Source organism: Gorilla gorilla, chromosome 1, assembly GCF_029281585.2.
Source record: "Gorilla gorilla gorilla isolate KB3781 chromosome 1, NHGRI_mGorGor1-v2.1_pri, whole genome shotgun sequence".
Taxonomy (NCBI): Eukaryota; Metazoa; Chordata; class Mammalia; order Primates; family Hominidae; genus Gorilla; species Gorilla gorilla.
The window spans coordinates 131,024,355-131,037,157 of NC_073224.2; the positions used below are offsets into that span (position 1 = coordinate 131,024,355).

The following is a 12,803-nucleotide window of genomic DNA, read 5'->3' on the forward strand; positions in this document are numbered from 1 at the left end:
GCAGGCTTAGAAACTGATTTCATCAGCAAATAGCACATTCATCTCTGTGGGTGCGCTCATAGAATCCAAACTTATAAGACCAATGTATGAAAACGGATACCAGTTTATAGATGTAAGTAAAACTTACACCTATATGATCAGCACATTCTTCCTTCTCTAGACATACACATGTAGGAAATGAAAACAAAATTATGAGGGTGAATGACAGTGAGGGGAGTTACATGAATGCATCGTCTAGAGCAGTGGTCCCCAACCTTTTTTGTACCAGGGACCAGTTTTGTGGAAGACAGTTTTTCTACGGACTGGGGTGAGGGTGATGGGGGGATGGTTTCGTGATGATTCAAGTGCATTACATTTATTGTGCACTTTATTTCTATTATTATTACATTGTTTTATTTTTTTACACACATGCCCATTTAATTATTTTTATTTTTATTTATTTATTTATTTATTTATTTATTTTTGAGATGGAGTCTCGCTCTGCTGCCCAGGCTGGAGTGCAGTGGGGCGATCTTGGCTCACTACAACTTCTGCCTCCCAGATTCAAGCGATTCTCCTGCCTTGGCCTCCTGAGTAGCTGGAATTACAGGTGCCCGCCACCACACCTGGCTAATTTTTGTATTTTTAGTAGAGACGGGTTTTCACCACGTTGGTTAGGCTGGTCTCCAACCCCTGACCTCGTGATCCGCCCACGCTGGCCTCCCAAAGTGCTGGGATTACAGGCGTGAGCCACTGTGCCCTGCCTAATTTTTTTTTTTCTTAAAGAGATGAGGTCCTGCCATGTTGCCCAGGCTCATCTTGAACTCTTGGACTCAAGCCATCCACCCGCCTCATCCTCCCAAAGTGCTGGGATTACAAGTTTGAGGCACCGCACCCAGCCTGAAACCAAAAACTTTTTAAAGCCCTGCCTACATCACAGAACATACCCATTTCTCTAGGTCTGATTTTCTTACAGTCCCCATGTTTTCCTTCTTGCCACAAATAGATACTGGAAGTGTGGATGATCAGGGAACAAAGTGTTAAATGTGTTGTTGAAGGCTGCTGCTTTTCCTGGGCCCTTGTAAATGACTACATGAGTTATTCACACCATTAAATTATGCGATAGGGCAGTCTGGGCAACATAAAGACCCCTATCTCTACAAAAATAAGAAATAAAATTAGCCAGGTGCAGTGGCACGCCCTTGGAGTCCTAGGTACTTGGGAGGAGTGGTCCTAGATGGGAGGATCACTTGAGTCCAGGAGTTCGAGGTTACAGTCAGCTATGATTGCACCACTGCACTCCAGCCTGGGCAACAAAAGGAGACCCTATCTCAAAAATAAAAAAAAATAAAAAAAATCTGCCCAGTCCTGTAAATCTAGCACCTCTGGAAGCCAAGGTGGGAGATTCGTTTGAGGCCAGGAATTCAAGATCAGCCTGGGCAATATACTGAAACCCTGTCTCTTAAAAAAAAAAGAAAAAGGCCGGGCGCAGTAGCTCACACCTGTAATCCCAGCACTTTGGGAGGCCGAGGTGGGCAGATCACCTGAGGTCGGGAGTTTGAGACTAGCCTGACCAATATGCAGAAACCCCGTCTCTACTAAAAATACAAAATTAGCCAGGCATGGTGGCACACACCTGTAATCCCAGTTACTCGGGAGGCTGAGGCAGAAGAATCGCTTGAACCCAGGAGGCGGAGGTTGTGGTGAGCTGAGATCGTGCCATTGCACTCTAGCCTGGGTAACAAGAGTGAAACTCCGTCTCAAAACAAACAAACAAAAAAAACCACAAAAATTATGGGATTGGTTCAAGGAAAACGTTTTCATATATTGAGTATTTATTAAACACCTATTGTATCTGAGACAGCATAGGTACCATTTTGCTATGTGGTATCCAGATAAGTGGAATAAGTGGAATTCTTTTTTTTTTTTTTTTTTTTTTTGAGACGGAGTCTCACTCTGTCACCCAGGCTGGAGTGCAATGGCATGGTCTCGGCTCACTGCAAGCTCTGCCTCCTGGGTTCAAGCGATTCTCCTGCCTCAGCCTCCCGAGTAGCTGGGACTACAGGCTTGTGCCACCACACCTGGCTAATTTTTGTATTTTTATTTTTGTATTTTATTTGTATTTTATTTTTGAGATGGAGTTTTGCTCTTGTTGCCCAGGTTGGAGTACAGTGATGCAATCTTGGCTCACTGCTACCTCCGCCTTCCGGTTTTAAGCGATTCTCCTACCCAGCTAATTTTTGTATTTTTAGTAGAGATGGGGTTTCACCATGTTGGCCAGGCTGGTCTCAAACTCCTGACCTCGTGATCTGCCTGCTTCAGCCTCCCAAAGTACTGGAATTACGGGCATGAGCTACCGCGCCTGGCCTAATTTTTGTATTTTTAGTAGAGACAGAATTTCACTATGTTGGCCAGGCTGGTCTCGAATTCCTGACCTCGTGATCCACCCGCCTCGGCCTCCCAAAGTGTTGGAATTACTTTGGGCGTGAACCACCACGCCTGGCATTTTTTTTTTCCCAAGACAGAGTCTTGCTCTGTCACCCAGGCTGGAGTGCAGTGGTGCAACCTCGGCTCGCTGCAACCTCCACCTCCCAGGTTCAAATGATCCTCCTGCCTCAGCCTCCTGTAGCTGGGACTACAGGGGCACGACATCATGCCCAACTAATTTTTTTTTTTTTTTTTTTTTAGTATTTATTGATCATTCTTGGGTGTTTCTCGGAGAGGGGGATTTGGCAGGGTCATAGGACAATAGTGGAGGGAAGGTCAGCAGATAAACATGTGAACTTGTCTCTGTTTTTCCTAGGCAGAGGACCCTGCGGCCTTCCGCAGTGTGTCCCTGGGTACTTGAGATTAGGGAGTGGTGATGACTCTTAAGGAGCATGCTGCCTTCAAGCATCTGTTTAACAAAGCACATCTTGCACCGCCCTTAATCCGTTTAACCCTGAGTGGACACAGCATGTGTTTCAGAGAGCACGGGGTTGGGGGTAAGGTTATAGATTAATAGCATCCCAAGGCAGAAGAATTTTTCTTAGTACAGAACAAAATGGAGTTTCCCATGTCTACTTCTTTCTACACAGACACAGTAACAATCTGATCTCTCTTTCTTTTCCCCACATTTCCCCTTTTTCTATTCGACAAAACCGCCATCGTCATCATGGCCCGTTCTCAATGAGCTGTTGGGTACACCTCCCAGACGGGGTGGTGGCCGGGCAGAGGGGCTCCTCACTTCCCAGACAGGGCGGACGGGCAGAGGCGCCCCCCACCTCCCTCCCGGACGGGGCGGCTGCCGGGCGGAGGGGCTCCTCACTTCTCAGACGGGGCGGCCGGGCAGAGACGCTCCTCAGTTCCCAGACGGGGTCGCGGCCGGGCAGAGGCGCTCCTCACATCCCAGACGGGGCGGCGGGGCAGAGGCGCTCCCCACATCTCAGACGATGGGCCGCCGGGCAGAGACGCTCCTCACTTCCTAGACGGGATGGCAGCCGGGAAGAGGCGCTCCTCACTTCCCAGACTGGGCGGCCGGGCAGAGGGGCTCCTCACATCCCAGACTGGGCGGCCGGGCAGAGGGGCTCCTCACATCCCAGACCACGGGCGGCCAGTCAGAGACGCTCCTCACTTCCCAGACGGGGTGGTGGACGGGCAGAGGCTGCAATCTCGGCACCTTGGGGGGCCAAGGCAGGCGGCTGGGAGGTGAAGGTTGTAGCCAGCCGAGATCACGCCACTGCACTCCAGCCTGGGCAACATTGAGCACTGAGTGAGCGAGACTCCGTCTGCAATCCCGGCACCTCCGGAGGCCGAGGCAGGCAGATTACTCGCGGTCAGGAGCTGGAGACCTGCCCGGCCAACACGGCGAAACCCCGTCTCCACCAAAAAATGCAAAAACCAGTCAGGCGTGGCTGCGCGCACCTGCAATCCCAGGCACTCTGCAGGCTGAGGCAGGAGAATCAGGCAGGGAGGTTGCAGTGAGCCGAGATGGCGGCAGTACAGTCCAGCCTCCGCTCGGCATCAGAGGGAGACTGTGCAAAGAGGGAGAGGGAGAGGGGGAGGGGGAAGGAGCCCAACTAATTTTTGTAGAGACAAGATTTCACAGTGTTGGCCAGGCTGGTCTGGAACTCCTGACCTCAAGTGATTGCCCACCTCAGCCTTTCAAAGTGCTGGGATTACAGGTGTGATTCTGATAAGTGGAATTCTAAAGTTAGAAATAGGGCTGGGTGAGGTGGCTCATGCCTATAATCCCAACACTTTGGGAGACCTAGGCAGGCAGATCACTTGAGCCCAGGAGTTTGAGACCAGCCTGGGCAACATGGCAAAACCCTGTCTCTACAAAAATTAGCTGTGTGTGGTGACGGGCGCCTGTAGACCCAGCTACTGAGGAGGCTGAGGTGGGAGGATCGCTTGAGCCTTGGAGGCGGAGGTTGCAGTAAACTGAGATTACACCACTGCACTCCAGCCTGGGCAACAAAGCAAGGTCCAGTCTCAACTAAATACAATGAAATAAAGTAAGGAGCAAATTTCTTATGTGTTACCAGTAGATTGATAGGAGTTCCTATTTGAACTTTTGAACAAAATCTCATGTTATTTGTAGCACTGAGACTTCTATGTATAATACTTTATTATGGTTATACATAATATTATGATTATTTCTGCTTACACAGAGAACCTGGTAGACTGCCTTGATATATCATTGGGTACATTCTTTTAGGATTAGAACAATTGCTAAAGCAAAAATCATTTTTCAATTTGTATTTGCATGGCCATTTTAGATAAATAACTGAAATTTTATTGGAAAGAGCCTGTATAGTTACTGACCAAGCTCTAAAAGAAATGCTAATACTATACTTATTTTTTCTGAAATAGGGTTTTTGTAAGTATTTTGGAGGCATATGAACTTATAAGACACCAATCAAGACTTGTTTTGGTGATTATGACATTTCTTCCATCTTTATAGGAAGTTCTACTAAATGGTCACAAGTTTATTACCGGAAACTTTCTAACCTTATCCTAAAACACTTATCTGAAATTATGATGCTTAATGTGCTTTATGTATTACTAACATTTCCTAACATTTAGTTTCCCCTTTTAAAAATTTTGACATATGGCCAGGCACGGTGGCTCACGCCTGTAATCCCAGCACTTTGGGAGGCCGAGGCAGGTGGATCACGAGGTCAGGAAATCAAGACCATCCTGGCTAACACGGTGAAACCCTGTCTCTACTGAAAAAAAAAAGCACAAAAAATTAGCCGGGTGTGGTGGTGGGCGCCTGTAGTCCCAGCTACTCGGGTGGCTGAGGCAGGAGAATGGCGTGAACCAGGAGGCGGAGCTTGCAGTGAGCTGAGATTGTGCCACTGCACTCCAGCTGGGGCGACAGAGCAAGACTCTGTCTCAAAAAAAAAAAAAAAAAAAATTTACATATTTCACTGACTTGATTAAAGTGGATGTTTTCCAAAATAATTTATTTTATTTTTATTTTCAAGAATATATCACATATTTACTTAATATAAATAACAGCATATCTCTTTTATGTACAACCAAGTTTTTGTTTAGAGGTCTAGATAGGAGCCCTGGAAGACCCAGGTAATTCTACCTCTGTTGCCCAGATTGGAGTGCAGTGGCGCGATCTTGGCTCACTCCAACCTCTGCCTCTTGGGTTCAAACGTGTGCCACCACACCCTGCTAATTTTTGCATTTTTCAGTAGAGACAGGGGTTCTCCATGTTGGCCAGGCTGGTCTCGAACTCCTGACCTCAGGTGATCTGCCTCTCTCAGCTTCCCAAAGTGTTGGGATTACAGGCGTGAGCCGCCATGCCTGGCCCTTGAATCTGTTTAAAGGAGAAGCAGCAGTGGTGGTGCTTTGTTCTCCTAAAGCCTCACTTAGGTTAATTCCATATCTTGGTTAGGTGCTACTGGCTCTGAAGCACAAAGCTTTTTGATGTGTGTATGTATGTGCGTGTTCTAGTAATGGGAGTGGAGCTTCTAAAACACGTTCTCTTAGCTCCACAAACTTCCCCTGAATTCCTTGAGGCAAAGTTTCCTAGCTTGGGCTTGTACTCAGACTCCTTTCTCCTATTTGGGGAAAACAAAAAACTCCTATTCTCCTTTTTAGAGATAACATTTAAGAATCACATTAAAAGAGGTCCACCTTAGCCTATAGGCGTTTAAGTCACAAGGCACCATGAATCATTCTGTCATGTAAGAACCTGCATTTCCAAATGATGCCTAACCTAGTTCCTGACCCAGAACTGGCATTCAGTTAATATTTGGTGAATGATTGAGGCAGTACCTTGGAATCTGAGGACAGTCCTTCATCTAAGCAAGCCTTGTCCTCTTTGAACAATTGACTGCTATTGCAGCAACTAGAGTGAAAGGCAGGAAGATCTAATCTTAACCAGTGTGGCTGAGTATAGAAGGAAAGGTGATACCTTAGGCTACCAGCTATTAAGGTTGTAGTGTAAACTTTGATGTTACATTAAGAAACAAATATACAGTCAATGCATTTATAAGTATGCAAGTGATAAGATGTACCAGATGTCTTGTGTTTCAGTGCCTCTTTCTTTCTCTCCTTCCACCTTCTTTTTTCCAGAAATATAATGGTGGTATATCTGCTTCTAACAATGTTGAGTCCTATTCATTGAAAATGCATATGCAAATAGCACTATGCTATAGGTTATGGAGAATATAAACACTAATAAGACCTCTTATCTTCTCTACCTTGTCAGAATAGGGTCCATTTTATTCAAGCTAAAATTTCTGGCTGAGCATGGTGGCTTAAGCCTATAATCCCAGCACTTTGAGAGGGAGTGCAGTGACACAATCATGGGTCACTGCAATCCTTGACCTTCCAGACTCAAGCGATCCTCCTGCCTCAGTCTCTCCAGTAGTTGGGATAACGTGTTACCATGTCAGGCTATTTTTTTTATTTTTATTTTTAGTTGAGATGGGGTCCCACTATGTTGCCCAGGCTGGTCTCGAACTCCTGGGCTCAAGGGATCCTCCCACCACCTTGGCCTCCCAAAGTGCTGGGATTACGGGCATGAGCCACTGTGTCTGGCCCAAAATTTCTTTCTTTTTTTTTTTTTTTTTTGAGATGGAGTCTCGCCCTGTTGCCCAGGCTGGTGTGCAGTGGCGCCATCTTGGCTCACTGCAGGCTCCGCCGCCTCCCGGGTTCATGCCATTCTCCTGCCTCAGCCTCTCGAGTAGCTGGGACTACAGGCACCTGCCACCATGCCCAGCTAACTTTTCGTATTTTTAGTAGAGACGGGGTTTCACCACGTTAGCCAGGATGGTCTCAATCTCCTGACCTTGTGATCCACCCACCTCGGCCTCCCAAAGTGCTGGGATTACAGGCATGAGCCACCGTGCCCGGCCGTCTGGCTCAAAATTTCTTAGAACAATTAGCCAGGCAAGGTGGTTCATGCCTGTAATCCCAGCTACTCAAGAAGCTGAGGCTAGAGGATAGTTTGAGCCCAGGAGTTTGAGACTGTGGTGAGCTATAATCATGCCACTATACTCCAGCCTAGGTGACACTTTAGCCTGGGTGAGAAAGTGAGACTCTGTCTCTTAAATAAATAAATAAATACTAAAATAAAATTTCCAGTTAATATAATGTAGAATGAAGCAGGGCACGGTGGCTCATGCCTCTAATCCCAGCACTTTGGAGGCTGAGGCTGGCAGATCACTTGAGGTCAGGAGTTTGAGACCAGCCTGGCCAACATGGTGAGACCCCGTTTCTACTAAAAATACAAAAAATTAGCTGGGTGTGGTGGTGCACGCCTGTAATCCTAGCTACTCGGGAGGCTGAGGCAGGAGAATCGCTTGAACCAGGGAGGGAGAGCTCGAAGTGAGGTGAGATTGCACCACTGCACTTCAGCCTAGGTGAGACTCCCTCTCAAAGATAAGAAATCATAATAATGTGGTAGAATAGAAAAAGAAAGTTTTAAGAGTCAGAATGTATCTGCTACATACTAGCTGTGTGACCTTGGGCAAGTTATTTTCTTTAATCACTCAAATGGGAATAATTAATAGGTGTTTTAAGGGAGATTATGAGGCTTAAATGAGAACATAAGCAAAGCATTTCATTTTGTGTTCAATGAATGCCAAAGCCAATCTAATCCTTCACTGGGGTTTTCCTTCCTTCCTTCCTTCCTTCCTTTCTTTTCTTTCCCTTCCTTCTTTCTTTCCTTCCTTCCTTCTCTCCTTCCTTCCTTTTCTTTCCCTTCCTTCCCCCCTCCGTCCCTCCCTCCCTTCCTTCCTTTTCTTTCCCTTCCTTCCCTCCTCCCTCCCTCCCTCACTCCTTCACTCCCTCCCTCACTCTCTCCCTCCCTTCCTTCCTTCCTTCCTTCTGATGTAACTGTGGCAGTCTTACATTTGCAACTCAAGAAGGAATCAACTGCGTTCCAAAACAGCTAAATATGCAGGTCACCCAACAAAGGTTTTGTTTGTTTGTTTGTTTTGAGACAGAGTCTCACTCTGTCTCCCAGTCTGGAGTGCAGTGGTACGATCTCGGCTCACTGCTGCAATCTCTGCCTCCCAGGTTCAAGCAATTCTCCTACCTCAGCCTTCTGAGTAGCTGGTATTACAGGCGCCCGCCACCACTCCCAGCTAATTTTTGTATTTTTAGTAGAGATGGGGTCTCATCATGTTGGCGAAGCTGGTCTCGAACTCCTGACCTCAAATGATCCACCCGCCTAAGCCTCCCAAAGTGCTGGGATTACAGGTGTGAGCCATGGCGCCTGGCCATGAAGGTATTATTATTATTATTATTATTATTATTATTATTTTTATTTTTATTATTATTGAGACAGAGTCTCCCTGTGTTGCCCAAACTGGAGCGCAGTGGCGCAATCTCGGCTCACTGCAACTTCCGCCTCCCAGGTTCAAGCGATTCTCCTGCCTCAGCATCCTGAGTAGCTGGGATTACAGGCGCCTAACACCACGCCTGGCTAATTTTTGTATTATTAATAGAGACGGGATTTCACCATGTTGGTCAGGCTGGTCTCAAACTCCTGACCTCGTGATCTGCCCACCTCGGCCTCCCAATGTGTTGGGATTACAGGCATGAGCCACTGCGCCTGGCACAGGTATTTTTTAAACTGCCACATTCACTCCGAAGCGCATTCATCTCCTTCAGCATCCCACAGATGAAGCACATGTTCCGCTTAGCTGGATAACAAGGTGAGGCACACTTTGCACTGCTGACGTCACAGGAAAGCTGTCTATAAAACTATACTTCTGATACTGGGCTCCAGCTTTGTTCTCACAGGTAATCATCCTCATCCAGGAGAGCAGCTGTCTGAGCAAACTCTAACTCATGCTCTTATTGCTCTGTCAAAGCTGGGTCCATGACAACCTCAGGTAGGGGAGTACAGGGTAGCAAACCCCAAGTTAGGGCCTCCAATGAGCTTCCTAGCAAGCCAGAGAAACGGCTTTTCAAAGTTGTAGTTAGTTTTGGCAGTAATGTCATAGTACTGAAGATTCTTCTTTCGGTGGAAGACAATAGATTTTGCCTTCACTTACCTGTCCTTAATATCCACTTTGTTGCCACACAACATCATGGTGATGATTTCACACATTGGCACCAAATCTCTATGCCAGTTAGGCACATTCTTGTACGTAACTCTTGATGTTACATCAAATATTATGATGGCACACTGGGCTATGGGTTCGATATGATAACCATCTCTGTTCACCACATTTCTCCTGGCCGGCTGTATCCCATTTATTGAACTTAATACATCTTCTGTTGGTGTGGAACACTTGAGTGATGAACCTCAACACCCATACCTCTCAAATGTGGCTACATACCTCTGAAATTCACCAGTCAAATGATGTTTCACGAAAGTAGTTTTTCCAGTACCACCGCCACCAACCAATACAAGTTTGAACTAGACCTGGGGCTCTCCCTGGGCAGCCATCATGGTGTTCCTTCCAGAAGTGTCTCCTGCCCGTTGGACTGAGTGGTTCTTCTGTTTTTCAAGCACTCTCCCTAGCAGGTGATTGGTTGTTTGTCAGATTGTCCCTGATTAGTTACTCTTTCTAGAGCTAGTAGAAGATTTAAATATTTAAAGGATGCTGGGCTGGGCACGGTGGCTCATGCCTGTAATCCCAGCTCTTTGGGAGGCCAAGGGGAAAGGATCATTTTAGCACCAGCCTGGGCAACAAGGCAAAACCCTGTCTCTACTAAAAAAAAAAAAACAAAAAAATTAGCCAGGCATGGTGGCTTGCACCTGTAGTCTCAGCTACTGGGCTGGGGAAGCTGAGGTGGAAGGATCGCTCGAGCCCAGGAGGTCTAGGCTGCAGAGAGCCATGACTGCCCTACTACACTCCAGCCTGGGTGACAGAGTGAGACACTGTCACAAAAAACAAACAAACAAACAAACAAACAAAAACCCTCTAGAATTCTGATTCTGACCCAATAATTAATTATTAATGATTTGTTAATAAATGTAATTAATTCCTAGCCAGGCATGGTGGCTCACATCTGTAATCCCAGCACTTTGGGAGACTGAGGTGGATGGATCACTTGAGGTCAGGAGTTCGAGACCAACCCGGCCAACATGGTTATACCCATTCTCTACTAAAAATACAAAAATTAGTTGGTTGTGGTGGCATGGGCCTGTAATCCCATCTATTCGGGAGGCTGAGAAAGGAGAATTGCTTGAACCCGGGAGGCAGAGGTTGCAGTGAGCCGAGATCGCCCCACTGCACTCCAGCCTGGGCGACAGAGCAATACTGTCTCAAAAAACAAAAAAAAAAAAAAAAGAAAGAAAATGTAATTAATTCCTAAAGTTTCAGAATATGGGTCCATGGGGAAAAGGTTCTAACTGATAAAAATGTTGGAAATGGGATAAAAAATGAAGTTAAAAAAAAAGGATACTGGTTCTCAAAACTTCTTGTTTGATCATAAAGATTTAGAAGTGGTTTCTTAGATGAACTATACTAGAAAAATAATTGAGATACTACTTTCAGGAAAAACATATCTGCCTACTTTTTCAATTTAAACACTCTGTAATGCGTTGTTTGTTTGCTTGTTTTGTTTTCAATATCAAGATCCTGGGTAACATTGAATTATGTTTATATTTATTTGCCTGTCACTTATCATTAAGAGGGTTCATAATGAAGACTTTCTTCCAGGAGTTATTGACTAGGCAATTGAAATTTTGTAGTTCAGCTTTTGTGTGTTGTTTTCTCTGAATGCATAAGTATTTTTCTTAGAAATGTTTCCTCAGCTGGGTGCAGTAGCTCATGCCTGTAATCCCAGCACTTTGGGAGGCCATGGCGGGAGGATCACTTGAGGTCAGGGGTTTGAGACCAGCCTGGCCAACATGGTGAAACTTCGTCTCTACTAAAAATACAAAAATCAGCCGAATGTGGTGGCACACAAATTAGCTGAGTGTGGTGGCACCTGCCTGTAATCTCAGCTACTCGGGGCTGAGGCAGAATTGCTTGAACCCAGGAGGCAGAGGTTGCAGTGAGCTGAGATTGCGCCATGTACTCCAGCCTGGGTGACAGAATGACTCCGTCTCAAAAAAAAAAAAAAAGAAAAAAGAAGAAAGCCAGGCACAGTGGCTTGTGCCTGTAATCCCCAGGACTTTGGGAGGCCAAGGCAGGCAGGCGGATCACGAGATGGAGACCAGCCTGACCAACATGGTGAAACCCTGTCTCTACTAAAAATACAAAAACTAGCTGGGCGTGGTGGTGCACGCTGTAGTCCCAGCTACTCTGGGGGCTGATGCAGGAGAGTCGCTTGAACCCAGGAGGAGGAGGTTCAGAGTGCCAAGATCACACCACTGCACTCCAGCCTGGGCGACACAGTGAGACCCCATCTCAAAAAAAAAAAAAAAAAGGAAAAAAAGAAAAGAAAAGAAAAAAAAGAAATGTGTATCTTCAAGCTCTCGCTTCTTTTATCTTGAATTGGACAAGATTTTGTATTCCCAGAAATATGGTTTAAATTTTGTTTATTTTTAATTTTTATAGTTACATAATAGTTGTAGATATTTCTGGAGTAAATACAATGTGTAATGATCAAATCTGGGTAATTGGATATCCATCACCTTAAAAATGCATTATTATTATTAAGACACAGGGTCTTACTCAGTCACCCAGGCTGGAGTGCAGTACTGTGATTATAGCTCATGGTAGCCTCGAACTTTGAGCTCAAACTATCTTCTCACTTCAGCCTCTCAAGTAGCTAGGACTGCAGGTGTGTCTCACCGTGTCTAATTTTTTATTCTTGTTTTTGTAGAGAGGGAGTCTCACTATGTTGCCTAGGCTAGTCTCTAACTCGTGGCCTCATGTGAGCCTCTGGCCTAAGCCTCCCAAAGTGCTGGGATTTCAGGCATGAGCCACCACGCTTGGCCTGCTATTTACTATTTCTTTGTGTTGGGAACATTCTGAATCTTCTCTTCTAGCTATTTGGAAATATAGAATAGATTATTGTTAACTATAGTCACCCAATTATGCTATCGAGCACTAGAATTTACTCCTGCTACATAACTGTATTTTTGTACCCATTAACCTCTTTATCCCCCCTTTGCCCTCCACTACACTTTCCAGCCTCTGGTAACCACCATTCTATTCACTACCTCCACGAGATCAATTCTTTTAGTTCCCACATATGTGTGAGAATGTGCAATATTTGTCTTTTTGTGCTTGTCTTGTTTCACTTAACATAATGTCCTCCCGTCCCATCCATGTTGCTGCAAATGACAGGATTTCATTGTTTTTTAATGGGTGAATAAGATTGTATTGTGTGGCCGGGCGCGGTGGCTCACGCCTGTAATCCCAGCACTTTGGGAGGCCGAGGCGGGTGGATCACGAGGTCAGGAGATC

At 45.8% G+C, this 12,803-nt stretch overlaps 1 pseudogene; it reads right to left on the minus strand.

Annotated features, from left to right (window-relative positions):
* Positions 1–9,228: 9,228 nt before the first annotated feature.
* On the minus strand, positions 9,229–9,886 carry LOC101132972 (GTP-binding nuclear protein Ran-like; annotated as a pseudogene).
* Positions 9,887–12,803: the final 2,917 nt, after the last annotated feature.